Source organism: Peromyscus leucopus, chromosome 1 (assembly GCF_004664715.2).
Source record: "Peromyscus leucopus breed LL Stock chromosome 1, UCI_PerLeu_2.1, whole genome shotgun sequence".
Classification (NCBI taxonomy): Eukaryota; Metazoa; Chordata; class Mammalia; order Rodentia; family Cricetidae; genus Peromyscus; species Peromyscus leucopus.
Window position 1 is genome coordinate 92,443,903 of NC_051063.1, and position 19,578 is coordinate 92,463,480.

Consider the following 19,578-nt stretch of genomic DNA (forward strand, 5'->3'; position numbering starts at 1 on the left):
GCTTAGTGAATTAAGTGCTGGCTGTGTGGAGTGAGGAGTGGGGTATGGACCCCCAAAATCCACATAAATGCTGGATGAGCATGATGCCTTGTCTGCAAACCCAGCACTGGGGAGGCAGCAATCTGGCCAGCTAGATTAGCTGTATAGGTCAGCCCTAGTTTAAAGTAAGAATGTGGTGGCGAGCAATCCCGACATGCACCCTGAGTCTATGTACACACTTCTTCATTTAATGATGAAAATCTAGGGAAGCCAATGCCCAGCATAGCAAAAAGATAGCTGTATGCCCACATTTATCATCCAATGTAGCACTATCCAACATAGCTGAGAAAAGAATCTATCTCATCTTCATCAATGGATGAATGGATAAAGAAAATTAGGTAGACATGTAAAGAATGAAATCCTAGCCAGGCGGTGGTAGCGCACACCTTTAATCCCAGCACTCAGGAGGCAGAGCCAGGCAGATCTCTGTGAGTTTGAGGTCAGCCTGGTCTACAAAGCAAGTTCCAGGAAAGGTGCAAAGTTACACAGAGAAACCCTGTCTCGAAAAACCAAAAAAAAAAAGAAAAGAAAAGAAAAGAAATCCTGTCATTTGCAGTAAGATAGACAGAACTAGAAAAGCTGGGCATTTTGGCACGCATCTTTAATCCCAGCACTCGGGAAGCAGGTGGATCTCTGTGAGTTTTGAGGCCAGCTTGGTCTACATAGCAAGCAAGTTCCAGGCCAACCTGGGCTACACAGTGAAAGTACACAGTTAAAAAAAAAAGCAAACCTTTAATTCCAGCACTTGGGAGGTAGGGGAAGGTAGATCTTTGAGTTTGAGGCCAGCCTAGTCTACAAAGTGAGTTCCAGGACAGCAAGGGCTACACAGAGAAAACCTGTCTCAAAGAAAAAAAAAGGAAAGTTACAGGCAAGGTTGATCAGTGTACCTTCATGCACAAGATTAAATATCATACCAAATCCCATTAGTGAGACCAATTTATACACAGTAATAAAAAAGCCAATGTCAGGAGCTGGAGAGATGACTCAGTGGTTTAAAGCACTTGCTGCTCTTCCAGAGGACTCAGGTTTAGTTTCCAGCACCCATGTAGGGTGGCTGGCTCACCACCACCTGAAACTCCAGCTCCAGGGGACCTGACACCCTCTCCTGGCCTCTACAAGCACCTGCACTCATGTGCACGTACCTAGACACAGATGTATGTTTACCTAAGTAAAAATGAAAAGTAATACTTTTAAGAAAGTCAATGCCAAAAGATCTCAAGTCAATCATCTCTCAAACACCACATTTTACTGGGCAAATCGAGTCACAGTGATGGGCTGACTGAGCTCACAGTATATATGCAGCTCACAGTATATATGCAGCTCACAATATGACTGCAGCTCACAGTATGACTGCAGCTCACAATATGACTGCAACTCACAGTATATATGCAGCTCACAATATGACTGCAGCCACAATAACCTATCGTGCATTTTATAAAAACCTGGATGGGATAAACTCAAGGCTCCAAACACTAAGAACCAATAAGAAGATGGAAATATTCACTCTGAGATGACCAAGACTGTATACATAGACTGTAACAGCGCATGGAACCTTGTGAATACAGACATGGATTAACGTATGCATTCTGTACTATGAAAACGTGATTAACTTTTTGAGGCAAGTTCTCCTGTAGCTCCCGTCACTGGGTACTGTTGTGACTAGATCTTTCTCCTGTTCATCTAAGTCTTACATCCTCAACTCACCCCCACCCCACCTCATTTGCTACCTGCAGAGGCCTGTGAATGACAGACAAGGCCTGTTTGGTCAGTTTTTCTTCAAATATTTGAGCGCTTACACAGGTTCACACAAGTACCAGCTGTTCAAAATCTTCATTTCAACATAGCTCTTTCTCTTTTTTTCTTTTGGGAAGGTTTTCTTCTACCTCTTATTTCAAGAAAAGGAAATGTTAAATATTTTTAAATTTTAGATAACTGAGAAAAGTATGGAGAGAAAAATAAAAACCATTCATTGCTTATCATAAACTAACCACTTAGTAGTAGAAAAAAAAGTTAGACTGTTCCTACCACACAACTCACAGATTAGTATAACCAGGACTAGCTTTACCACTCAGAACTGCATGTTGCTAATATCTTGTCATATTTACTTCTAGACAATTGCTTATGTTTTTTACATTAAAAAAAGATTTGCTTATTTAAAAGATTACTCTATTATGTGTATGAAATGTTTACATGTGTACATGTATGTGTACCACATGCCTGTTAGATCCCCCAGAATTGGGGTCATGGATGGTTGTAAGCCACCATGTGGATGATGGGAATTAAACCCAGGTCCTCTGTAAGAGCAGCATGTGCTCTTAACGGTTGAGCCCTCTCTCCAGCCCCTTGTGTTCCTGTTTCCCATGCCCACTATAGAACACAAAGGAAGGACCACATATCATGTGGCTAACTTTACCAGATTAGGATCAATGCAGTCTTCCAATATTGACAAATACACTGTCGTGACAAAAAAAAAAAATTCAAGTCAATATTTTTTTTTCAAGACAGGGTTTCTCTGTGTAGCTTTGCGCCTTTCCTGGAACTCACTCTATAGACCAGGCTGGCCTTGAACTCACAAGGATCCACTTGCCTCTGCCTCCCGAGTGCTGGGATTAAAGGTGTGCGCCACCACCGCCTGGCTCAAGTTAATATTTTTTAATATGATTTTTTATTGAATATTTGGGAACTTCTCATCATGTACCCCCACCCCACTCATTTTCCAGTCCTTCAATATCCCCCCTCCACTCTTGTAACCTCCCCCACAATGAAAATAAAAATGAAAATTAGAAAAGAAAAGAAGAAAGAAGTACCAACCAACCCACCAAACCACACAAACAAAACATGAAAAACCATCTCACTGACTCCTCTGGGCAACAACCTGCTGGTCTACCAACCGCAGCCCTCTGTGCATGTACCGTGTCCCTCCTGCCTCTCCATCACCGAGTCCTTCATCTTAGTGGCTCTGGAAGCTGCGGTGTGTCGTGCAGTACACCCTTTGGCCCAAACAGCTTTACATGTGTAAGTTCATTGCAGTGACTCAGCAGTCTAGTTCAAGGCCTCCGCTTTCTGCTGCATCATCAATGCTGGACCCTCACCCACACTCCTCTCAGATTATCCTGCTGTTGCCCTGAGCTGTGGAGATCCTGCAGATATGGATCCTCAGGACTGGCCACTTTATGCGCCCCAGCAGCTCACAAATGGGGAAGGTGTTAGGTTGGGCCAACTCAAAGCCCTGGATCTGGGCCTGACTGGTAGCTGAGTTGGCCAGGCTGCCAGCTCTCAGGTGCCCACACCACTAAGGTCAGCTCTCCTACAAGGGGCAGGACCAACTCTCCAGCACTCACACCATTGGGGCCAGCTGTCCTGAATCCTCTGTCCCGGGCCAGCTCTCCCACACTGCCCAGGTGAGGGGTGGGGCCAGCTCTCCTATGCCCACGTCACCGCTGGTGACACTGTGGAGGCCCGTGAGGGGCAGAGCCCTTGGACATGAACATGGCTTCAGGCTGCAGTCCTGACCACTGACATCCACATTGCCTTTGTGTTGCTGGAGGGCTTCTCTCCAGGTTCCCCAAGCCCCGCAGTCCCACAATCCACGTATAAAATAATCACTCAGACGCTTATATTACTTATAAACTGTATGGCCGTGGCAGGCTTCTTGCTAACTGTTCTTTTATCTTAAATTAACCCATTTTTATAAATCTATACCTTGCCACGTGGCTGGTGGCTTACCAGAGTCTTTACACGCTGCTTGTCCTGGCGGTGGCTGCAGTGTCTCCCTCCTCAGCCTTCCGCTTCCCAGAATTCTCCTCTTTCCTTGTCCCACCTACTTCCTGCCTGGCAACCTACTTCCTGCCTGGTCACTGGCCATCAGTGTTTTATTTATATAGAGCAATATCCACAGCACCTTTGGTGGTAACACAAGCCACGACATCAACACAGACCCCGGCTGCAGCAGGACCACAAACCTAGGCATGGCCCCCAGCAGCAGCATAGGCCTGGACATCACCGTGGTCCCAGGAGGCAGTGCAGGCACCTCACATCAGGCTCTTCCTCACCTGTATCACATCTCCAGTTCCACCTCTCTTCATAGCACACAAACCACTCCACTTCTCTTTCTCCCCCATCTCCCCACCACATACTTGCTCACTTATGGCAAGGGCCAGGCACAGCACAGTCTCAGATCAATATTTTTTTGAGATGAGGTCTCATGTAACTTAGGCTGGCCTCTAACTCACGTTTTTTTGGCAAAGATGACTTTGGACTTCTTATCCTCCTGTCTCCCAAGTGCTAGGATGACAGATGTGTACCATCGTGTCTGGTTTATGCTCTACTGGGGATTCATCTCAGGGCCTTGGGACTGCTAGGCAAGCTCTCTACCAACCCAGCTATATCCCAACTCCTAACAGAAATTGTTTAAAAATATTTTTCTCATGTTTACTTATTTGGGGTGGGTAAGGATGTACATGTGACAGGACATGTGTGTGGTGTGAGAGAACAACTTTCTGGGGTCATCGCTCTCTTTCCACCATGTGAGTCTCAGGTCATCAGACTTACATGGCAGGTGCCTTTGCCCACAGAGTCTTCAGGCCAGCCCTAAAGGATGATTTTTAAGATTAAAATTTATGGCCAGGCAGTGGTGGCACATGCCTTTAATCCCAGCACTCAGGAGGCAGAGCCAGGTGGATCTCTGTGAGTTCGAGGCCAGCCTGGTCTATTTGGCTTATTATATATGTATGGGAATTTTACTAATGGCTTTGTGATAGATGATTAAAATACTAACATACATGTAATGTATGAATAACTGTATTTTTTATAAATAATTTTCTATTTATTATGTACATAGTGTTCTGCCTGCATGTATGTCTGCACACCCAAAGAAGGCACTAGATCTCATTATAGATGGTTGTGAACTATCATGTGGTTGCTGGGAATTGAACTCAGGACCTCTGGAAGAACAGCCAGTGCTCTGAGCCATCTCTCCAGCCTGAATAACTGTATTTTCCATGAAAGATTATTTTCCTTACCTTCATTACAGTAAAAATCACTAATAATGTTGAAGTGGGATTGGTGGTGTTGTTTGAGACAGAATATCATTCTGTGGTTCCACCTGTACTGGAATCCATGGCAATTCTCCTGCCTCAGCCTCGCAAGTACTAGAGTTACAATTTGAACCACCATACTTGGCTTAATAATATTGTTAAAATCCAACTTTTGGGCCGGGTGGTGGTGGCGGCGGCGCACGCCTGTAATCCCAGCACTCAGGAGGCAGAGGCAGGTGGATCTCTGTGAGTTTGAGACCAGCTTGGTCTACAGACCAGGACAGGCTCCAAAGCTACAGAGAAACCCTGTTTCGAAAAACCCAAAAAAAAAAAAAAAAAAAAAAAAAAAAAGTCCAGCTTTTGCATGGCCTGAATTCTTTATTTTGAATCTCTAGTGTTGCTTGATGCTGCACCTGGTAAAGTCTGAGTCTCCAGGATGACATTCTTTAGGGGCGGTGGAACTTGAAGCAGGAAGGGCTAATAAGAGGTCCACAGGTCACTGTGGCATGACTTTGATGTGGTCGTGGGCCCCAGGTCTCTTAGTTTTCCTTTCTTTCACTCCTCTGCCATGAAGTACCCTTCTGGACTCTGACACACAGTTCTGGAACTCCTGCTGTGAGGTACAACCATGGGCCTGAAAGCAGCAGAGTCAACAGAATAGGGAGGGACTAGAAACTCTGAACAAGCAAGACCGTCTCACTTTTCCTCCTAAAGGTGATTGAATGTCTTAGTGTCTTAGTGTAGAGAACACAGATCCTCAGTAATCAGAAAGCCAAACTTCTCCTCCTCAATGGCTGGTCTGCAGTCTATAATTTTAGATACTTTCTGGATTTCTGTGTTTGTTTTGTTTATTTGTTTGTCATTTATTATTCAGAGCATATGTATGGTGCTGAGGGTTGAATCCAGGACCTTGGGCATGGTGGGTAAGCACTCCACCACTGAGCTACATCTCCAGCTTGTTTCGTTGGTATCATTTTGGAGCAGAGTCTCTTATAGCCCAGAGTGGCCTGCAGGTATAGGCAAAGATGACCTTGAACTCCTGATCCTCCTGATCCTCCTACCTCCCAAGTGCTGGAATTACAGTGCACCACTGTGGTTTGTTTACATGGTGCTGGAGACTGAACCTAGGACTTTATGTATATAAGGCTCACACTCTGCCAACATCTCTAGCCCAGAAAAATATTTTATTACAATATAAACTTTTATTTTTCTATCTGATGACCATTTTAAGCTGTTGAATTTTGAGCAAGCACACACTTCTATACAAGTCCTAAATTTTATTTCTGTGGGGTAATACCTAGAAGGCAGAAACTTAGTTCATAGATTTGGTCTATGTCTAACTTTATACAAACCTTTAAAACAGTTTATGTAGAAAAAGTGCTGTTTTTTATTACCACAAGCAATATATGAGCACCAAATGCCCTATACTTCCACAGCCTATGGTGTTGTCTTTCTACATTGCAGGTTGGCTTTTGGTTTTGTTTGTTTGTTTGTTTTTTGTTGTTATTATTGTTTGTTCCAGGGGTAGGGAGAGTAAGGATATTTTCTCAAATTCAGGAAGTTTCTGTCTAGTCTTCTGTAGAAAGCTAAGTTTTCTCAAATATCTTTTCCACATCCATTCAGATCTTGTACAATTCTAAATTTTCTTTTTCTTTTTCTTTTTTTTTTTTTTTTTTTTTTTTTTTTTTTTTTTTTTTTTTTTTTTTTTTTTTTCTAAATTTTCTTAATGTATTGATTGCTTTTTTTCTTTTAGGAATATTTATTCTGTTTTATGGTGTGAGTGTTTTGCCTGCATGTATATACCTGTATCCTCTGTGTGTGTGTGTGTGTGTGTGTGTGTGTGTGTGTGTGTGTGTGAGAGAGAGAGAGAGAGAGAGAGAGAGAGAGAGAGTCTACTTTGTGACCCTAGCCTTGAACTCACAGCAATCCTTCCACTTCAGAGTGCTGAGATTACAGCTATGAAGCAATATGTCCAGTTTGTAATTCTCTCCCTCCCCCCCCCTCTCTCACACACACACACACAGTTTGTTTATTTTCTGTGCATGGGATATTTTGCCTCCATGCACATATGTACACCACATGTGTTCCCGGTGGCTGAAGTCAGAAGGTGTTGGATCCTCTGGAACTGAAGTTACAAATGGTTGTTTGCTGCCATGTGGGTAATGGGAATTGAACCAGGTCCTCTAGAAGAATAGCCAGTGCTCTTAACCAGAGCCATCTCTTCAGGCCCTGCAATTCTTTTCTTGATAAGCTGGAGTTGTATATGATGTTTAGGAGAGAAGGAATTGTCACCAATAGCTCTCTCAGAATGCAGTGGCAAGGAGCTGGGTATGATGTAGCACTCTCTAGGCCTGTGGTTAGTGATCAGTCTCACAGCGAGCCTGTGTTTCTAGGCTGTGAACATCACAAGTACTTCTCAGCATTCCCCATTGGTTCGGGCAAGAGACGGGAGTGGACCGGGTATTGTTCTCATCCATGTGCGGTGTTAGAAGGCGCTGGGATTCAGTAATTCTCTTCTTCCCCACGGAAGGCTAGAGCCAGCTGGAGTTAAGTGTCTCCCTTTTCCCTGTCATTTCTGCTCTGCTAAATCTCCAGCTGGTCCGGCTCTAGCTAAATCATTTCTCCCGGGGGCAGAAGTTGCTAAGAAGATTGGAATGTGCTTGGTATTTCAACATGGTTTTTCTTCTCTCTTTGCCAAAAGCACTGGGGGTGGGGGTGGGGGTGGGGGTGGGGGTTTCTCTGACAATCACCATGAGAACCTATCAGAGCTCTGAGATGTAAAATTCACAGGAGTCTGGGAACCCCAAGAACTGGCCGTCCCTGGAGTTTTCATCTCCCAGGCTTGCCCATGAGAAGCCTGCAGTATGTTATCAACCCAGCGCAGATGTGTTCCATCCTGGCAGCGCGGCTAGGGATGTTTCAGCTTGAGGGTTACAGACCTGGGAAGAAGTGACTCTCTGTGGTTGCTTGCAAGTCTCTCCAATTTGGGGGTGGCAAAGGTTTGCTATGTGACCTCACTTCTCTAATGGACCTTGGAAGAAGGGTTGAATTATTTTTGTCATTGTTGGGAGGGAGTAGTGGCTTCCATCTTTTTACATGCCAGACTGGAAACTTACCTTTTATTGTTGGATGCATATGTGGACGATAGTCTGCTGTCATAGTTCAGGAAGTTTACGTGGCCCCACATTCAGCCAGGGGCTCAGAACTTGCAAGCTTCCTCCCTGAGGGCTCCACAGAGGTTGTAGTCCTGTGCATGCATGCCTAGTCTTCCAGACTTCAGTGGTTGAGTGTGACTTTTATTTTTAAGTTCAGCCTCTCAGTAGCTGCCCCTTTGGGCAAGGGAACTTATTACTCAGTGAATATATACTCAGAGGCTGGCTGTAAGCAGCTTGTTCAAGCAAAACTTCACCTTGTTTTGACAGCATAGATGAGGCCTGGGGAATCCTTTCAAGTTCACCCCCACAACCTATGTGTGGGGCGACCTTGAATGTGCACACGGCCTTCTGGATTCTCAGTGTTGACTCGGCCATAGCAGGCCTCTTGCCTTGGCTCTGTCAAACTTCTGTCTGCTGTTACGTTGCTCCTGTGACTGAGCAAACAGCCTCCTCTTCATCATCCTCCACCTCATCTACAAGGACTTCAGGTTTGTAGGTGGTGTGGTGGTTGGAATGAGCGTGGCTCCCATAGGCTCATATATATATTTTTTTAATTTTATTTGTTTTGTTTTACAATACCATTCAGTTCTACATATCAGCCACGGGTTCCCCTATTCTCCCCCCTCCCACCCCCTCCCTTTACCCCCACCCACTCCCCATTCCCACCTCCTCCAGGGCAAATCCTCCCCCAGGACTGCGATCAACCTGGTAGACTCAGTCCAGGCAGGTCCAGTCCTCTCCTTCCAGCCTGAGCCAAGTGTCCCTGCATAAGCTCCAGGTTTCAAACAAGGCTCATATATTTTTGCGTGCTTAGTCACCAGTTGGTGGAAGTTTGGAAAGAATTAGGAGGTGTGGCCTTGTTGGAGGAGGTGTGTCACTGGGGGTGGGCCCTGAGGTTTGAAAAAACCCCCACCAGCTACTGCTCCAGTGCTGTGCTTGTCTGATCTCTGCCATGATGATAATGGACTCACCCTCGAAAACTGTAAACAAGCCCCCAATTGAATGCTTTCTTTTGTAAGCGTTGCCTTGGTCGTGGTGTCTGTCTCTTCACAGCAAGAGACTGACTAAGACAGATGTAGAGGTTCCCCATCTCTGTTCCAGACAGTTCCTCCCACACAGTCCCCACAGAGTTTTCCTCTCTCTCCTAGTGCTAGGGGTGGAGACTCACCTTGTCAGTGGACCCGCTTTGTGTGTGAAGAAGGAAAAGGGGGTTAGTTAGTTGTCTGCACTTTCCTGTTCTGACCCTTCCAACATGGAAAAGAGCTCACTAAGAGCACAGGAGGTAGGGGCGATGTGGGTTTGGGGTGGTGGCAGCTAACCCAGTATTTGCAGCTTCCGCGTGTGCGACAATGTATAATGCAGAGGCTGATGGGCAAGGAAAACCGCGGTTCCCCTGGCTGTTTTGTTGTAGAATGGAGCCTCTAGAACTAGGCAGGTGGCATCGGGTAGCAAGTGGCGGGTGAATCTGTAACCTGAAGGAGAAGAGGAATCCCATTACTTGTTTCTTTTTTTGGGGGGGGGGTGCTGTGGGATGGTCTGTATGTCAAATTTGTTGCTCTGATTGGTCAATAAATATAACACTGATTGGCCAGTGGCCAGGCAGGAAGTAGGTGGGACAAGGAGAGAGGAGAGTTCTGGGAAGCAGAAGGCTGAGGCAGAGAGACACTGCCAGCTGCCGCCATGACCAGCAACAATGTGAAGACACCGGTAAGCCACCAGCCACGTGGCAAGGTATAGATTTATGGAAATGGATTAATTTAAGCTGTAAGAACAGTTAGTAAGAAGCCTGCCACGGCCATACAGTTTGTATGCAATATAAGTCTCTGTGTTTACTTGGTTGGGTCTGAGCGGCTGTGGGACTGGCGGGTGACAAAGATTTGCCCTGACTGTGGGCAAGGCAGGAAAACTCTAGCTACAAATGGCGCCCAACGAGAGGGCAAGAGTTTCCACCTAAAACCTGAGAAAAGATTCTAAAACGGAGCTAAAAACAGCTTCCTAATTGTCTCTCTCAAATGAGCAGCAGCTGCCAGTTTGTGTTCCTGGCGGGTTCCTGGTGTGTGCGCTCGATCTGCAGTATGGCGGGAATGAGGCCTCTGCAAGTGGCACATTAAGCTGCATGGTGGATTTAGCCTTTGCTAGAACAAAACAAACAGAGGTTTCTGGCTACACGCTGCTTTGATAAGAAGCATAGACCAACTATTTCTGAGAGTTGATGGCTCCCAGAGCTGGCGGAAAACATACCACCGCCATGTTGGGAAGCTGAAGTGGGCGGAGCCAGCAGCCACAGTGCTAAGAGGCTGCAGTTTAAAGCAATAGGCTCAAGGTAATATAAAACATAAGCCACATAAAGATGGCTACCACACAGAGAATCTGGATTATGTTCTCTTTGATATTCGTAACTGAAGAAAAACATTTGATTGCAAAAGCTGTTGAGTTATGCCAAAATGTATATTTTAAAGGTACCTTGACTTCAAAATTTGGCTATAAGGATATGTTGCTTTGGAAAGGAGACTCTGCTTTTGTTTCTACAGAAAGCCAGAGGCTATGGATTTGTTCCAGATTAAGATACATCAGGTTTGACCAGCCAAGACCACCTGAAAGGTCTCCGATGACACCATGGCCCAGATGATCCAAAATCCAGAATCGTTTCAAGGCAACTGGCTCAGACGATACAGTCTCACGGACTACTCCATGATCCTAAAATTTTCTCTGTGTCCCCATAAGATACAGCGCTCCCCTCCAGCAGGAAGTAGTAAGAGAAGCTACGCCCAAATTCCCAAATATACCAAGCTGGCTTTGGAGATGTATAAAAGTTAAAACCTTCCTTTTTTAAAAAAAAAAGAAAAGGGGAAGTGCTGTGGGATGGTCTGTAGGTCAAATCTGTTGCTCTGATTGGTCAATAAATAAAACAATGATTGGCCAGTGGCCAGGCAGGAAGTAGGTGGGACAAGGAGAGAAGAGAGTTCTGGGAAGCAGAAGGCTGAGGCAGAGAGACACTGCCAGCTGCCGCCATGACCAGCAGCATGTGAAGACTCCGGTCAGCCACCAGCCACGTGGCAAGGTATAGATTTATGGAAATGGATTAATTTAAGCTGTAAGAACAGTTAGTAAGAAGCCTGCCACGGCCATACAGTTTGTATGCAATATAAGTCTCTGTGTTTACTTGGTTGGGTCTGAGCGGCTGTGGGACTGGCGGGTGACAAAGATTTGCCCTGACTGTGGGCAAGGCAGGAAAACTCTAGCTACAGGGGGGATCTGTGAGACAAAGCAACTGAAGGGAGAAAAGACTGGTTTATTCTGGCTCGCAGTTCCCCACAGTGAGAAAGGCAGGGCTACAGAAGTGTGATGTGGCCAGTCATCGCATCCCAGTTAGCAAGCAGAAAGGGATGTTCAGCTCTCTTTCATCTTCTTTTTCCCCCTTCTTATTCATACCAGAACCCTAGCCTGTGGGATGGTGCTATCCATCTTCAGAGCAGGCCTTTCCCTCTCTTCAGTTAAACGTCTCTGGAAACATCCTCCCCAAACCACCCAAAAGTGTGTCTCCTAGGTGACTCTACATCCCATCCAGTTGACAATGAAGACTAACCGTCCCTGGGGTCTCTGTAAGCAGCCACAATTGGCTTGGAACTCCCTATATGGACCAGGAGAGCCTCAGATTTTCTACTACTCCTCTGCTACCCAAGTGCTAGGAGTGCAGGTGGGTCTCACTGTACCCTGTCTCCTTGACTGACAGCTATTTCCCCCTAGAGCAGAGTGGATCCAAGAGAGAATGCAAGCTGTTCAAGATTTACATTGCTTTGGTGAGCGTGGCAGTTCACATCCTAGCGTTCTGGAGGCTGGGGCATTAAGATCAGAAGTTCAAGGCCAGCCTGGGCTGTATGAGACCCTACCTCAAAAATAAATGAACAAATAGAAAACCAAAACCAAACCAAATAGAACCAACTCCCAGAGATACTAATGTTTAGTTAGGTGTCCCACTTGGGTTGTCACGATCACGCTGCCCTGCATGTGAGGGTGTGAAAACATGGCCTCCCAGCCACTGTCTTGGGAGAGTGGAGCCCTGGCTTAGAATGCAGTCACTAACTGGTACTGTGGGAAGCTGGAGGTATCAGTCCTCCTAATAATAGTCCAGGATCGCGGGGAGGACTCTGCTTCATAGTTTCAAGTGAGAAAAGGCAAGCCGGGTAACTATCTGTCACATGATGCAAGCAGGACCAGCAAGCAGAGGGCTGGTAGGAACCCGTGACAGTGTCCAGAGCAGGACTGGGAAGGAATGCTAGATAAGAGGGCAAGAGACCAGATGCCCAGCCACCCAGAAGGTTCCTGGAGGGAGGGGGGCCTGCGCTTGAATCCCAGCAATGGCTGTGGGTGGGGTGTGCGGTTTTAGTAAGGGGCCTTTTGAGCACTGGAAAACTCAAACAAACAAACAAAAACTAATAGAAAGAATGAGAGAGAGAGAGAGGGAGGGAGGGAGAGGGAGAGAAGAAACAGGAAAAGGAAATTCAGTTTTGTTGTTCTGGGATCCCCTTCCTGGAGCCCTTTGTCCCTGTGGAAGATAAAGCTGTGGTGGGTCACCAGCTTTTCAAGGCAGCGCTGCACTTCATGGGTTGATCAATGCAAACAAGGAAACCCATGTGTAAAGAGATTTGCACCCACATTTTCCACACCCCGTCTGGGGACAGGACCTCTGACAAGAATCTGCGTATCTGGAATGAAGTCAGAATCTGCAGAATTAGAGCTGCCCAAGAAACCTGGCGCCCTCCGTGGTCAGTGCTCTGCGCTGGGCAGGAGGATCTCTCCAGCCAGGCGGATGCTTTTTCCTCATCATTGTGTAAACTAAGGCCATTTCAGGGGATAGGCTGGTGACTGTGGGAGTCTATTGATGCTGGAGGCTGTAAGGATAATGGCACCTTGGTGTGACCCAAAGGTCATTCAGGCTCATTGAAGATGTGTCCAGTAGGCAGTTTTCGTAGTTGTTTATATTAGAAACAGTTCTTTAAAATGATAGTTACTACTTTGGTGAAATGAAAGAGAACTAATGGCCACAGGGACAAATCATACTTTTAGGAACCTTCTCCTTTCTTCTTCCTTTGTTTTTGGTCTTTTTTTTTTTTTTTTTTTTTTTTTTTTTTTGGTTTTTCGAGACAGGGTTTCTCTGTGTAGCTTTGCGCCTTTCCTGGAACTCACTTGGTAGCCCAGGCTGGCCTCGAACTCACAGAGATCTGCCTGCGCCTCCCTAGTGCTGGGATTAAAGGTGTGTGCCACCACCGCCCTGGCTTTTTTTTTTTTTTTTTTTTTTTTTTTTTTTGAGACACAGTCTTCCTACGTAGCCCTGGCTGTCCTGACCTGGTACTCACTATGTAGACCAGGCTGGCCTTGAACTCACAGAGATTCACCAGCCTGTGCCTGGAGAGTGCTAGGAGTGCTAGGATCAAAGGTGTGTGCCACCAAGCCTGGCCTCTGTGTCATGCTTTGGGAGCTGGCCCCAAAGGAAAAGCCTGGTGCAGTCAACCTCACTGAAAAGAAGAGCAAGGTGAATGAAAACAGTGATGGCCTGTAGCTCAGAACTCTGTGGCCCTGAATTGTTGATTGTGTGACAACTGACCCTTCAACTTAGCGGCTTAAAACCATGGACCGAAGACATGGTTCAGTTGATAGAATGCTTGCCCAGCATGCATGAAGCCCTGGCCCTGCTCAGCGGGGCATGGTAGCATGCACTTATAATCCCAGCACTCAGGAGGTGGAGGCAGGAGGATCAGACCTTTAAGTTCTATGTGAGACCGCATGTCAAAGAATTGAAAAAGAAGCTGAGAGGGCGGCCCAGTGAGTAGGGGTACTTGCAGCTCAAGTTTGAGGGCCCAGGTTCATAGCCCTAGTATCTTCATAAGGAAAAGCTGGACATTACTGTGTATGCTTGTAACCCCAGAACTGGGGGGTGAAGACAGGTGGATCCTGGGGGGCTCATCAGCCAGGATGAAAGGAAAATCTCCAAGTTCAGTTAGAGACCCTCCTCCATGGAACCAAGGAAGAGCAGGATAGAGAAAACACCAATATACTCCTCTGGCTTCTGCGCATGCTCATATTCCTCTACCGCATGTGTACACACATGTATATACCACACACATATACACACATAAATTTTCAAAAAGGAAGCAAACTAACAAACCCATAATATGCATAGGAGTTCTGGGAACAGCCCAAATGATAGAACCAAGGGGGCATAGCCAGTGCAGCGTGTGTGCCAGGCTACTGGTCTCTAGGATTGCTTGGAGCACATCCCACCTCAACCCAAATTAGACTCCTCTTCCAGATGGCTTGAGATTTTTTTTTAAAGTATCTCCTAGAGGTGACCAGAGGATTGTACTGGAAAAATATGTTTCTCAGCTGCATCTTCACCAATGCTGGATGGGAGATGACCTGGGCCTTCCCTGAACCTCCAGTGTGCAGAGAAGATGCTGCCTATATGGGCCTCACATTTGGGTTTCCGGCTTGCCAAGTTCTGAGAACTACCTGGTAATGCGTGTGGATTTCAAAGCAATTATTGAGACCGACGGCTTCATTAAGCAGAAACTGCTCCCTGACTCTACAAGCCTCCCTGTTCCAGTGACTACGGTGTTCAGTCCTGACTCATGCCCCACGTGCTCTCTCCCAGCTTGAGAGGTGAGATTGGATGACGCAGACATCTGACTGCTCCTACTCTTGGTACTGTGTGTGAGTATGTGTGTGTGTGTGTATGTCTGTCTGTACATGCATGCACATTCAAGCAAACTTACTCAAGTATATAATTAACATATACTATTTTCCCTCCAACATTCCTAGTGAGATGCTGATACAAGGCCTGAGGAGGTGACTCAGTGTAGACAGTGTTTGCTGTGTAAGCATGATGACTTACTTGAGTTTAAATCTCCAGGGCCCTTATAAATGCTAGACACGGGGTATGAACATCTGTAATCCTGGTGTTCCTATGGGGAGAAGTGAGGTGGAGACAGAATCCCCAAAATCTCACGGGCAAGCTAGCCTGGCATGTACAGCAGAAAAACAAGAGACTCTGTCCCAAACAAGGTAGAAGGCAAGGCCTGACAGCCCAGGCTGTCCTCAGACACCTACATGCATGCCATGATGTGTGCATACACACGTACACACACACACAAACCCCGACCCCGATTGCTTGTGGCTACATTCATCTTCAAGGTGGGGAAGGCCGATTTGTTCAGCGAGAGAAGTATAGTTGAAATTTGTCAATAGCCTTGTGCTACTGTCTTTAAGAATTAGGGATTAATTTTTAAATTACATCTCTACATCCCATGGTTAGTTCTTACATTATTTTCTTTTCTGTGTTTGGGTGTTTGGCCTGCCTGCCTGCCTGCCTGTCCGTGCACCATGTGGGTGCCAGGTGTCCACAGGGGTCAGAAGAGGGCATTAGATCCCATGGAACTGAAGTTGCGGGTGGTTGTGAGCCACGATATGGATGCTGGGAATCAAACCTGGCTCCTTTGGAATATTAGTCACCGCTCTTAACAGCTGAGCCATCTCTCTCATGCCCTATAGTAATTTTTTTTTCTAAACCAACTAAGCTGCCGATTCAAAAAGAGCATGCTTTGAACTGGGTTTCTGTCAGGTAACCGTTGGTATCCTGAAGGGAATAACGGTGCTGCTAACAATATTAGTTCTGACCCCATTGCGACTTCTTTTTTCCCACCAACACCTGGTGAGGTGGAGCCGAGAGCTGCCCTTCTACAGAAGAGAAAACAGGTTCAGAGATATGGAGGCAGGTTAAAACTACTCTTCAAAGGAAGCTGGATTCAAAGCCAGGCCTATGCAATACCAAAGTCCTCCAGTTACCCCATGCTGTTGCCTCAGGGGACCACAAAGCTTATCACCACACTTAAATCTGGGAGCCCCACTCACTGGCCCAGTCATTCCTTTCAGCTGTAATGTCAATCAGAGGATGCTAATAGACTGAGCAGAGAGTGGGGTGGAGGTGGGAGCCTGGAGTCTGGAGGAGCGGGTGCATGTGGGGTGGAATGATGGTCTGATAGAAGGTACCAGCAGATAAGAACTTGAAAACCTGTGTCAGCTCACTTGTGGATGACATGTCACAAGCTTATACAAGCCTCTTAGCTACCAGGGTACCAGGCTGTTTGGCTTCATTTTCCCCGGAGTGAGATTGATAAGCACATTCCATCCAGACCAGATACAGCCAGGAGAGCCAGAAGCCAAATAGTATACAGACCTTGTGGGAGAAAGCGGCAAGAACTCTGCAGCTTCCTAAGGCTTCTTGGACTTTCTGTAAAAGATCAAAAGTGGGTTCAAGCTGTCTCCATGTCCCTGTGAAGTCACAAGTCCTGGCTACTGAGACGGCAAGAGAGCCTGAACCGCTGTGTGTGCACGAAGTACGTGTTCTTGCACCAGTTCCTGCACGTGTTTGTGCCATGAAGAAAATGATAGATGAGTTTTGGAACAAGTGGTTGTTGACAACTATTCACAGTTTGTTCTCAGCCTTTATCCTTGCTGACTTAAACTTTTAAAACAATGTGACCTGAGAATATTTTTAAATTTCACACGCATTGAGTGTGTTGCCTGCATGAATTTATGTACATGTGTGTACAGTGCCTGTGGAGGCCAGAAGAGGGCGTCTGATCCTCTGGAACTGTAGTTACAGACTTCTGTAAGCTGTTATGTGGGTGCAGGGAATTGAATTCTGATCTGCTGCAAGATCTTGGAGCAAGTTTTCTTAACCACAGAGCCATTGCTTTAGTAGGATGTATTTTTTAACACTTACTTTGTATTTTTAATATATATTTTGTTTGTCTGCTGATAATGTGAGTTCAGGTAGATTCAGAGAAGAAAGAAGAGAGACAAGATGGGGAAGTGGGAAAGAAGGCCTTGGGATGACATAAATCTCATTTTGAATCCGTATTTAGCCCCCTCCCCCCATTAGTTCCATATAAGAACAATAATAGCTAGCCGTTATGGAGTATTTTGTGCATTTAGGATCTGTGCTACATATATGTCATTGAACTTGCTTGTTTTTTGTTATTGTTGCTCTTTTGTTTTAGGTGTTTTTTGTTTTTTTTAGTTTTGAAAAATTGAATCTATGGCCTCACGCAGGAAAACTTGCTTCCACTGAGCTACATCCCCAGGCAGGCCTGGAACTCACTCTTTAGTCCAGCCAGGCCTCAGACTTGCAAGTCCTCCTATCTCAACCTCACACATAGGTAGCTAGGATCACAGGTCTGTACTACCAAGCCCAGGCTCGTTTACTTTTCAAAGTCGCTCTACAATGCCGCTTTGTCTGCTACTGTCACCTAGGTACTGGAATTCAGATACTGGAGGAGAGCTCCCAGAAATTGAGGGGCAGATTTGACCTCGGGCCCATCAGAACTTTACAGTTATATTCTTAACAGGCCATGGAAGAGTTTTCTAGAAGCACACTTCAGTTTAGTTTTCTTTAAAGTAGGAATAAATTCACATAGGGTGTGGCATTATCTGAAGGCCTAAATTAAATACAGTATTTTAGGCCAGATAATGGGTCCTGATTTGTTCTCTTTCCCCAGGAGTTTAGTAATGGCAAAGGGGGAGGGGGTTGTGGGGGACCAGGCAAAAAAACAGTCCAAATCCTTGAACAAGGACTCTTTCCCAAAAGCTCATATATTTGAGTACTCGATCCCTGGTTGGTGGTACTGTTTTGGGAGATGATAGAAACCCCCCCCCCACAAACAAACAAACCCACAAGGCCTGTCTTCGTAGCCCACGCTGGCCTGAGATTATGGAACTTTTAGGAGGAGGAGTCTTGCTGGAGGAAGTTGAATACTGCAAATGAGCTTTGAGGTTTTAGAGCCTCACCCCACGTTCTGTTTTCTCTCGCCACCTCTCTCCGGTGTGCAGATGAACGTGTGATCAGCCTGCTTCCTGCTCTTGCTGCCCATGCTTTCCCTGCCTGTTACCATGCCTCTGCCCCCGTGATGTCCCTCTGGAGTCATTAGCTAAAGTAGACCTTTTCTTCCGTAAGTAGCTTTTGGCCGTGATATTTCATCATAGCCATAGAAAAGTCACAGATACAAGTCCATAGAACCAAAACACATACAGTGTGAGGCTAGATAAGACAGAGCACAATACTGTGAGGTAGAGGAGACCTCAGCTTTACTAGACAGCATCAGAACTTTATCAGGAAGGTGCTCTGGGGTCTAACTGTCAAATGAGCAAATAATGCTGTGCTGGCTAATTTCATGTCAACTTGTCACAGCTAGAGTTAACTGAAAAGAGGGAACCTCAGTTGAGAAAATGCCTCCAGAAGACCTGGCTATAAGGCATTTTCTTTCTTTCTTTCATTTATCTATCTATCTATCTATCTATCTATCTATCTATCTATCTATCTATCTATTGAGACAAGGTTTCTCTGTGTGACAGCCCTGGCTGTCTTAGAACTCACTTTATAGACCAGGATGGCCTCGAACTCACAGAGAGCTGCATGCCTCTGCCTCCCAAGTGCTAGGATTAAACATATGTGCTATCATCACCCACATGGGAATTTTCTTAACTAGTGATTGATGATGGCATCCCCAGTCCATTGTGGGTGGGGTCACTCTTCAGCTGATGGTCCTGGGTTCTCTAAGAAAGCAGGCTGAGCAAGCCAAGGGGAACAAGCCAGTAAGCAGCACACTCTTCCATGACTTCTACATCAGCTCCTGCCTCCAGGTTCTGGCCCTGTTTCAGTTCCTGTCCTGACTTTCTTTGATGATGAACTGTGATGGGGAAATGTAAGCCAAATAAACCCTTTCCTCCCCAGTTTGCTTTGGTCATGGTGTTTCACCACAGCAACAGAAACCCTAACCAAGACAGGTGCTCTCCCAGACCCGCAGCACATCGTATTGCTGGGATTATCTCCAAAGGGTGATATGGTCTTTAGATTGTGGTGGTATTGTGTTCCCCAAAATATTGTGTACCCTAATAAACTTATCTGGGGTCAGAGAACAGAAAAGCCACTAGATACTTAGGCAGTGGTAGCACACGCCTTTAATCCTAGCATTCCAGAGGCAGAAATCCATGTGTTCAAGGATACAGCCAAACATGGTGACTCACACCTTTAATCCCAGAAAGCAAGCCTTTAATCCCAGGGAGTGGTGGTAGAAAGCAGAAAGGTATATAAGGTATGAGGACCAGAAACTAGAAGCATTTGGCTGGTTAAGCATTTTGGCTGGTTAAGCTTTTAGCTGGTTAAGCTTCAGGCTTTCGAGCAGCAGTTCAGCTGAGTGCCATTGGGATGAGGACACAGAAGCATCCAGTCTGAGGAAACAAGATCAGCTGAGAAGTTGGCCAGGTGAGGTAGATGTGGCTTGTTCTGTCTC